The sequence below is a fragment of the Dermochelys coriacea genome, chromosome 4 (assembly GCF_009764565.3).
Source record: "Dermochelys coriacea isolate rDerCor1 chromosome 4, rDerCor1.pri.v4, whole genome shotgun sequence".
In the NCBI taxonomy this organism is placed as follows: domain Eukaryota; kingdom Metazoa; phylum Chordata; order Testudines; family Dermochelyidae; genus Dermochelys; species Dermochelys coriacea.
The window spans coordinates 34653918-34664291 of NC_050071.1; the positions used below are offsets into that span (position 1 = coordinate 34653918).

Sequence of the window (10374 nt, forward strand, 5' to 3'; positions counted from 1 at the left end):
AGCCAGGGAAGCTCTTTGGTTTGCTGCTAAAATCCTGGTTCCTAGTCTTTTGTCTGCCCTCCTTTCCAGTCTGGATTTCCGAGACTTCCCGGGGGGTGAAAATAACTCTGGGGGAAACCCATCAAAAATTGTGGTAGGGCCATCTATGGGTGCCTTGAACTCTGCTTGGGATTTACTTCCCTTCCCTAACTCGATGGGGAGGAAGTAAGCTCTCAAACCCAGAGAAGTCCCTGACAAATAAGACTGGGTAGAGGAGGTTGGGTACCACCCTGCAGTCATCTTGGTAGTGTTTCCCTGGATCTCAATCCGTATTGGAATTGTGGGGTAGAAATTTACTGTGCCATGGACAGATGTCACTCTGGTGCTCTTGGCCTGGCTCAGTTGGTTTTGCCCCGGCTCAGTTGGTTTTGCCTCACTAACTTCCCTGAGACCAATTGGAGAGCACTCCCAGAGTCCACCAAAGCTATGGTCTGGATGCCGTTCATCTTTACCGGCCTGGTGTACTCCTGTGGGGCCATCATGACCCCCCCCCAGGCTGATTAGGCCACATTGGTCTCCAGGATCCCCCAAGTTACATTGCATGGGCTCCTCCCTGTTGGGGCACTTGGCTGCTATATGCCCCAACTCCCCATACTCATAACAGTGATATCTCATCCCAGAGGTTGCCCTCTGTCTTGGGCCTCTGACACACTCTCCCAGCCCTCTCCCCCCAGACACCCAGGGGCCTCAGGCCACTCCTGACACCACATATGGCAAGATGGCCGATGTTCATACAGTGGGTCCTGTGCTTTTCTTGGGGAGGAGCTAAGATGCCACCCCTTGCCCCTGCTCTTGGGCGCCAAGGGTCCCACTACTATCCCGGGAAGGTGGTAGAGGAGGGAAGCAGGGAAGGGGTCTGGGTTTGCTTCTCACTCTGAGTCCCAGCCCCTCTCAACCCCTGTGGGTTTCTTAGCCTCATCCCCCTTAGGTGGGATTACCCTCGGTACTTAGATGCTGGGGGGAAGGGAGTCTCCCTGTCCTGCTGGGGCAGGGTCTCCCTTACTTTAGTTCTCAGATCTTCCAAATCTCTCAACACACCTCCAAGCTCCAGTCCTCTCTCCTCCTCCTCTTCCCCCGACTGCCTGAAGCAGGGGCTTTTAATAGGTTCCTGACAGGGTTTAATTGACCACAGGTGCTCCAATTAACCTATAGCAACCCTCCCTGGTCTACAGGGAACCATGCCTTAATTAGCCTTGGGCTTATATATTTCCCCTCGACCACTGCTCCCTGGCCCTCCTGTATCACATAACCCACCAGCTAAATATGTACCGCCTTTCCCAGCCTATGTTATAGTAATGTGAAAACAAGTTGATTATGCATGGTCAGAGATAGCCAGATGTAATAGGAATACTGGCAGTGTGGTATAGTAGACTGGGCACAAACTAACCCTCAGAAAACCTGGGTTCTGTTCCTGGCTTTACCACGGATATGCTATGTGGCCTCAAGCAAGTCATTGCACCCTCTGGGTTTCTACTTCCTCTCCAACCATTTGTCTATTTACACTGTAAACTCCCTGGGGCAGGGACTGTCTCTTACTATTTGTAGAGCACCTAGCGTAAAGGGCCTTGATCTCACTTGGGACCTCTAAATGCTACTGTAATAAAATTATTAAACAACAACAAACATTTGTAAATATAAAAACACAATGCACCAGGTTTGCCTGACCTTTGTTTCAGTTTAGCACAAAGATTCAGCTAGACCTAGAACGCATAAATGGAATAGTCAACATATTGATTGAAAAAAACAGCTTTTACGTTGGCTCTGAATAATAATAATTCAGGATAATAAAAAAGCGATAGAGACCTAGATTGTTAAAAATAGGCTACATGTGGATAGTCTGAAGTCCGGAGGTACTCACCAGCAACATAAAGCCTAAAAAAAAAATAAAATAAAATAAAGATTACTATTGCTCTCTGAATCTGTACTGCATATGGGCTTCATGTAATTTTTTAAAAGTTTGTACCTCGTGAACATAACTAAATCCAAAGGTCACAGATATGCTCAGAAACATAGCCATCATCTAAGTGCTCTTGAATTGTCCAGTGAATTCCTGGTGGAGTGTTTGATATTTGCTGCTGTGGCTCATTCAATATACTTAGTTTTATTTTACTGAAAGTGTGGCTGTTGTTCTTGAGGATTCTTTCCATGATAGATGCCAGGAATTATCTCAGAGAAGAGAATGGTCTTGTGATTCAAACAGTGGTCTGGGTCTCAGAATATCAGCTTTCTATTCCTGACTCCACTGCAGGTGACCTTGGGCAAATCACTTGATCTCCTTCTGACCTTTTCCTCATCTCTAAACCAGGAAATAATATTTTCCCACTTCACTGAGAAGCAGTGAAGAAATATTAATTCATATTTATGAGGCACTGCAGTGATTGTGATGAGCGCCATAACAAAGCTGACATACGTTAAAAATCATGCTTGTTCTGGTTTTCAAGTACAAATGTTTTTTTCTTGGGAGTCATATTTTTCCATCTGAGACATTTCTTGCTTTTACCACTGGACAATATGTACATTGTAATTGCAGCAATTATCTTTATGAACCTAAAGGCTATATAAAACCTTCAATGCCATCAATGCAAACTGAAAAACAGAACCAAAATGTTTTCTTTTAAGATTTATTTTTTCAAACCTTTTAAAAGGTACCAGACTTGGAGACCACAAGAGTGAAGGTTGTCACTTTCTTACACAAAAATCAGAGAAAGGACAGGAAGCCACAATGAAAGAGAAGTCCCAGTTCCACATTCCTTCAGTCCCAGGAAGGATATAGTTAAGATACTGGATTTAGATTTAGGAAATCCATGCCATGCTACACATTTCTTGTATGACACTGGGCAAATTGCTTATAACCATATTTTCCTGAGAGCTCATGACCCATTTAGACATGTTAATATGAGCCAGATTTTTCAAAAGTCCACCCAGCAGCTCCCATTGAGACAATCTCTCTGTGCCTCATTTCCCCAGCTGTAATACGGAGATACTTTCTGTCTCCCACCCTTTGCGGGTCTTGTCTATTTAGATTGTAGGTTCTTTGGGACAGGAACTGCCTCTTACCATTACCTATAATGCGTAAGACAAGGAAACTCCTTTCACAGTTAGGGCCTCTAGAAACTGCCATGGTAATGATAGTGTAACTCTTCTGCCAGGTGGTTAAAATCAGCAAAAACTACTGGGTGAAATATATTTAGGGCCCATCTTGCCAATAATTAAACTGCTCCACCCTCTTTGTGTGCCCTTAACAGGCAGGACCCCCCCCCCCCCCCCCATTTGCAGCACTCTGAGATTGTGCTCAAAACAAGGAAATCTTTGGTAAGGGAACATGGTCATAAACTTGGGAAAACCCAGCAACAGAATATATCAAATAAAGAGTAACATACTCCCACCTTCCAGTAACTTGGCAGTAGTCCCTCTAACTCCCTTCCACCCAACGATGGGAATGTCCCATAGGTAAAAATCCCTTGGACTGAATCACGTCAGCCATCCACAAAACTCCACTAATGGCTGAGCTCAGTCCAAGTGTCTGTCTCCAGCCCCAAGGGAGCTGCTTCCCTGGTCCTTTCTGGAGACACCCCTATCTAACCTAGCTTCCTGATTCAGATTTATTAAAGTGGTGGGCAGGCAAGGCCTCACTAGAGTCTACTCAAGCTCTGCTGCTATCCTCTGTGATGGCTCTCACAGCGAAGTCCTCAATCTGCATTGTCTCTGGCTAGCCAGCCCTCTGCACTATTTCTCTCAGTGAAGTCCTCACTTTGTGCTGTCTCTTCCACCAGAGACCCCACAGGAGCACCTAGGACCTCTGAGCAGAATGCTGGCTGCTTGGAAATGACCTCTTTGCTAGACATTAGTGATCTTTCCCCTCCCGGAGAGTCCACTACTCTCTAAAATTCAAGTTAATACATAGTTATGTTGACTCCCCAAGATTCACGAAAGGAATTGTTTCAGAGTAGCAGCCGTGTTAGTCTGTATTTGCAAAAAGAAAAGGAGTACTTGTGGCACCTTAGAGACAACCCTAACTTGCATCCGATGAAGTGAGCTGTAACTCACAAAAGCTTATGCTCAAAAAGATTTGTTAGTCTACAAGGTGCCACAAGTACTCCTTTTCTTTTTGAAAGGAATTGTGGGTTCATAGCCTGTGCAAATGAATCTCTTTGGCCATACTTTTTGCTTTCACCACATAGAGCAAAGAATTCTTTCCCCTCTGGAGCTTCTGCCAATAGTGCTTCCAATCATGACCACCATCATCATCTCTGCTAAGGTTTGCTAACCCTATTATTGTTAGACACACCAGCCAGATTAAAATAGAAAGAAAGGGATAACAATGGGTGCTGAAATTTAACAGAATCACTTGTATTGGGGATAAATATTATGGGAATTGCTGCTGATTTAATCGTTGTGGAGGTAAGCTCTTGATATGATTAACAATGTTTCAGGGTTTGCACTAGTTAATTCTCCAAATGGTAGTGGAAATATAATCTAAATATTTATATTTTGTGACCACCATAGTATCTGGGTACTTAACAAAATTACCACCACCACAGAGGTAGTTACTACTGTTGCTATAATATTTACCGAGTACATTCCACTTTGAAAATACCAGAATCTTTTTACTACCAACTTTACAACATCAGAATGACAGGCATAAGTTAAGTTTCTTCTATTGATGATTGAACAATTCTTTTCCTAAATATGAGAGTTGGATAACGTCTGAGAATATAGAAATTAGTCAAGCAATGTTGTTTCAGAATTCCAGTCAGTAAATGAAAAAGTGTATTATATACAGTACTGGTTCTCAACCAGAGTCTGGGGCCTTCTGGGGGCCTGCAGGCAGGTTTCAGGGCATCCACCAAGCAGGGCTGGCTTTAGACTTGTTGGGGTCAAAGGCAGAAATCCAAACCCCCACCATCTGGGACTGAAGGCCAGTAAGCCAAGCCCTGCCACCTGGGGTTGAAGCCAAATCATGAGCAACTTAGCTTTGCAGGGTCCCCTGTGGCATGGGGCCCTGGGCAACTGCCCTGCTTGTTACCCCCTAATGCTGGCCCTGGCTCTTACATGCAGAAAAACAGTAGTTGTGGGCCATGGAGTTTTTGTAGCACGTTGGGGGGCCTCAAAGAAAAAGGTTGAGAATCCCATATATACACAGCATTTTAAAAACAATTTGATAAAAGGTCATCTAAAGAAAGATTCTAGATCTTTGGCAATATTTTCGTATGCTTGACCAGTGTAAGGAACAGCAGGAAGGGGTGCCAGACTGTGCAGACAAACAGAAGATTATCTAGACAAGCTTCTATTCAATGGAATTCAGTAACCACTGTGCTTATCCTTTCCTGCTAATGTGATGTAGTTGATTGAGAAACCACTACCGGAGAAGCATTTTTAAGCCATATACTGCCACTTGCAGGTCAAAGTAAATCTGCATTTGTTACACTAGGATACATGAAAACAAATATGTTTGAAGTCATGCCCAGCATCTGCACAATGAGAGACAGATACATAACATATTGGAAACATCAGATCTGGAGACTATTACCTTGCAGACTATTACCCCATTACCCAGACTATTACCCTGCAGACTATCACCCGGGAAAGGGTGTTAAATGTGACCTCAATCTGAATACAGCTTGCTTTACTATCAGTGAGCAAATGTTTACTGGATGAGATTGTTGCTCACAAAAGAATCTTATTTAGGGAAACAATTTTGATGTCCAGGATTTTACTGAAGATGCCATTAGACCACTCCTCCTTGACAATACAGTACTATGAGCATGCTCATTATAATAGGCCCTTCCTTTAAAATTTGAATTATTCATTGCAAGTTCACCATAAACATGTGAAGAACTAGGAAATTTAATAGATTATATAGCTTAGGCTCAGCTGCAACTGAGCTGCAGGGAGGCATAACTGGATTTAAATCACCTTCTTATATCCTTGACCCTCAAACTGGCTTGGGGCCTAACTGGATCCTAGTGCAAATCAGAGCAGCCACAGGGCTGTTCTAAATTGTGCTGGCTGGAACAGTTCACTAGTGGGTTGTTCTGCTGGCCCAGGATCATCTCTATCCATTCCCTACCTTTTTTGAGGGCGAGTAAGAACACAGATCTGGCTATGCCAGCTTTTTATTACTGGTGGATTCACCAACATCATGGCAGCTGTTAGGGCAGCTTTAAGTTTCCTTTGTGCCAGTGTATCTTTGGCTGAGGACCAGGCTCCTTGTCCACAAGGAAAGGAAACATTCCAATCCATTATAATAATCCGAATAGAATATTGTGGATGGATAGCAATTGAGGACCATAGAAAGACAGCGAGAAAGAGGAGAGCAAATAGAAAATAAAAGATGAAGGCAGAAACATGCTGCTTCAGCAACACTTGTGATTTAGAATATTTGACCTACCTGATTAATCCTATATTTTTACATAGGGAAACAGAGGCTTGGAGAGGTTGTGATCTGCCCTAAAAGCCTTGAATGAGAGAGTTTGTATGGCCTAGTGGATGAGACTTGAGAGTGCATCAGAAGACCTGCTTTCTAACCAGGAACTGACTCTTTATTTGTTGTATTGCATGGGCAGGTCATCTGTGGCTTGATTCTCGAATATTCAGAGTTCTCTTGGGAGGTGCTGAGCTCTCAATCTAGCTGACTGCAATGGACGTTGAGAGTACTTTTAATGCTCTGCATCTTTTTCTGAGCCTCATTTTTCCCCATCTGGGAAAAATAGGTACAATACTGCCTACCCTCTATACCTCACAAAGGCATAATTATTGTTGAAAAGTACTTTGAGACCTTCAACAGACATGAATAAAGACAAAAGGAAAAAATTCTTCTCTCACTTCAGCAGATATCCTCAGTACTTCCACAGCAAAAGAGGAATTACTCTGGGTTTGCACCCAGAATGCAGAATTTGGCCCAGTAACTTCACTGGATGGAATTAAACCTGGATGATTTGGAATATTAACAATTACGCTCTACTTCTAAACCTTATGGGAGCTATAGTTGCTGCTTAGGTCATAAATTTAGGCATCCAGCTTCAGACATATTGGGCATATTTTTGAAAATGTAAAGCATTATATAAAAATTATTAGTTGCTCTCTGGTGTCTGGAGGGCAACATTTCAACTCCCTCCTTGTATCCCAGCTCCCCTTCAGGACTACTCCATGCAAAGTAGCAGGACTTAATAAAGGGGCCATGACTTCGTGGGAGGGACTAGATCAGTGCAGGGGCAGCATTTAGTTTGGTATGCGATTGACTGCACAGCAGTACACCCAAGATAAACAACTGTGAAGCTTCCAAGCCATTCCCAGGGTTGGCTGCTGCAGTGCAAGGCCACTCAGTCAGCACTCCTGGAGCCAGTTAGTGCAGCTTCAGAAGTGGGCGGAGCTGACCAGGGAAAGGTAGAGTCAGGGTGACGTGCTGATTCAGTGTGTCCCACTTGGCATCCTCCCCAAGCAGTGCTCCTTTAAAGCCTTTGGCAGAATTCCCCAGGGAGGCAATCCCCACCTGAGACATTTTGCAAATGCACCCCACCTGGGAGGCAGGGGCAAACCAAACCTGGAGCACCTTTAAAATCTTCACCTCTCAGAGTATGGCTGCATCAGTGAACTTGCACATGTTAAGAGAATTTAAAGAAACTGAACTCTTTCATTGAGAGGGAACATAGTTTGACAACAGGTCATAAGAGGGTAAGAGATGGCCATCGTCTGAGAGCAGGGAAGCACTCATGGTAATACTTTGAATTAATGATCCATTAATGAATGCTGAATTGCAGTGGAAGTGCCATATTACTGCATGATTTTATCACAATAAACTCATGGCAATTTTTTGAGGAGCAGACTATTCTTAAAACTCACCCTCTCTCTCTTTTTGAGTACCACACAGTCACTCTAGCCAGCTCCAGCTCGTCTTAAGATCCCAGAATGCATCTGACTGGCTGGGTACCCAAAAGCTGTAGCCGAGTTGTAGACAAAGCATATTTAAAACATAAGCCAAGAGATTATAACTTTGTTGTAAACTCATAACTTTCTCCTCTTGGATAGGTGAGCAGTTTCAGTTTCATAGAGCCTAGAATCACCAACACTGGCCAGTCAAACCAAACAGCCCTTAATTTTCCTCTTTCACCCAGCCCAGCCATAGCCTTCCTTATTTTTGTGTATTTGTGGCTAAACTTAATACAAAGCTATTAGGGCTGTCAAGCGATTAAAAAAACCTGCAATTAATCGTGCAATTAAAAAAATACAATAATTGTGCTGTTAAACAATAATAGAATAAGATTTATTTAAATGTGGATGTTTTGAATATTTTCTAGAATGTCAAACTTTAGAGCCTACAAGTTCAATCAGTCCTACTTCTTATTCAACCAATCGTTCACACAAACAGGTTTGTTTACTTTTGAAGAAGATAATGCGGCCTGCTTCTTGCTTACAATGTCACCTGAAAGTGAGAACAGGCATTTGCATGGCACTGTTGTAGCAGATGCCACAAGATATTTACATGCTAAAGATTACGTCCCTTGATTCTTCAATCACCATTTCAGAGGACATGCGTCCATGCTGATGACAGGTTCTGCTTGATAACCATCCAAAGCAGTGCAGTCCAATGCATGTTCGTTTTAATCTGAATCAGATGCCACCTGCAGAAGGTTGATTTTCTTTTTTGGTGGTTAGGGTTCCTTAGTTTCTGTATTGCTCTTAAGACTTCTGAAAGCATGCTCCACACCTTGTCCCTCTCAGATTTTGGAAGGCACTTCAGATTCTTAAATCTTGGGTCAAGTGCTGTAGCTATCTTTAGAAATTTCACATTGGTACCTGCTTTGCATTTTGTCAAATTTGCAGTGAAAGTGTTCTTAAAAACAAAGATGTGCTGGGTCATCACCCAAGACTACAAAAGCATGAAATATATGACAGAATGAGAGTAAAATAGAGCAGAAGACATACAATTCTCCCCCCCCCCCCAAGGAGTTCAGTCACAAATTTAATTAACACTTTTTTTTTTTTAAAATCAAGTGTCATCAGCATGGAAGCATGTCCTCTGGAACAATGGCTGAAGCACAAAGACGCATATGACTCTTTAGCATATCTAGCACGTAAATATCTTGCGACGCCAGCTACAATAGTGTCATGTGAACGCCTGTTCTCACTTTCAGGTGACATTGTAAATAAGAAGCGGGCAGCATTACCTCCCATAAACGTAAACAAACTTTTTTCTCTTAGCGATTGGCTGAACAAGAAGTAGGACTGAGTGGACTTGTAGGCTCTAAAGTTTTAAAATGTTTTGTTTCCGAGTGCTGTTATGTAACAAAAAAATAAAAATAAAAAAAAATCTACATTTGTAAACTTCACTTTCATGATAAAGAGATTACATGACAGTACTTGTATGTGGTGAATTGGAAAATTTCTTTTTTACAGTACAAATATTTGTAATAAAAATATGAAGTGAGCACTGTACACTTTGTGTTCTGTGATGTAACTCAAATTGATACATTAGAAAATGTAGAAAAACATCCAAAAATATTAAATATCAATTGGTGTTCTATTGTTTAAGGGTGCGATTAATATCACGATTCATTTTTGAGTTAATCGTGTGAGTTAACTGCGATTAATTGACTGCCCTAAAAGCCATTCATCTTAATAAATAAATAAATCGTATTCATGTTCCATACCCATGTGAAAGGGAGCTGATGAGCATATTGAATGACAAGAACAAACCTCAGAGCCCTGGTTTTAAGTTGCAAGGCAAAACTTAACTGCCCTCAGTGTTGAATGAAAGGAGAGAAGGTTAGCACTCCCCTTAAGAAGGATGGAAGAGGTCCTAGTGACCTTAACAACACACATAAGTTTAAGGCATTTCCACTTACTTTGCAGATTCTAACCATGGGTTGTGGTGTTTTGGGGGGGGGGGGTTTGAGAGAGAGTGAGAGAGAGACCACATCTCTATGATTTTCTAGTAAATAATTTTGCACAGCTAAGATGTTAGGAAGCATAAATAAAGGCAGTCACTGAATTCATCAGGGATGAAAAATCTGTTATGGAATTACACAGTAATTGTAACTAACTGCATTTGCTCCTTGATGTAGAATTTAATTGCTCTATTTTTATTAGTAGAAACTATACGCATTTCACCCATGGATGGCATAATTAAGTTAATGATCAGTGAATGTAATGAATTTGTGGTTAAGCCCTATTTTCTGAACCTTTCATTCTTGCACTTTCTGTAATCAGGGGTCTTAACTACCTTAAATGAGTTGTAAAAATGTTTGCTTTTCTTTAAAAACCTTCCTGGCAAAGAAAAAAAGAAAATACAATAGAAGCTTGCTAATTTATACTAATGACCAAGAGCCCCACAGA

At 42.1% G+C, this 10374-nt stretch overlaps 1 non-coding gene across 1 annotated transcript; it reads left to right on the plus strand.

The window, feature by feature from the left end:
- The first annotated feature begins 9782 nt into the window (after positions 1–9782).
- Positions 9783–9910, plus strand: LOC119855346. Its single transcript, XR_005292847.1, has one exon. It is a non-coding gene; the product is annotated as a U6atac minor spliceosomal RNA (small nuclear RNA).
- The last annotated feature ends 464 nt before the right edge of the window (positions 9911–10374 follow it).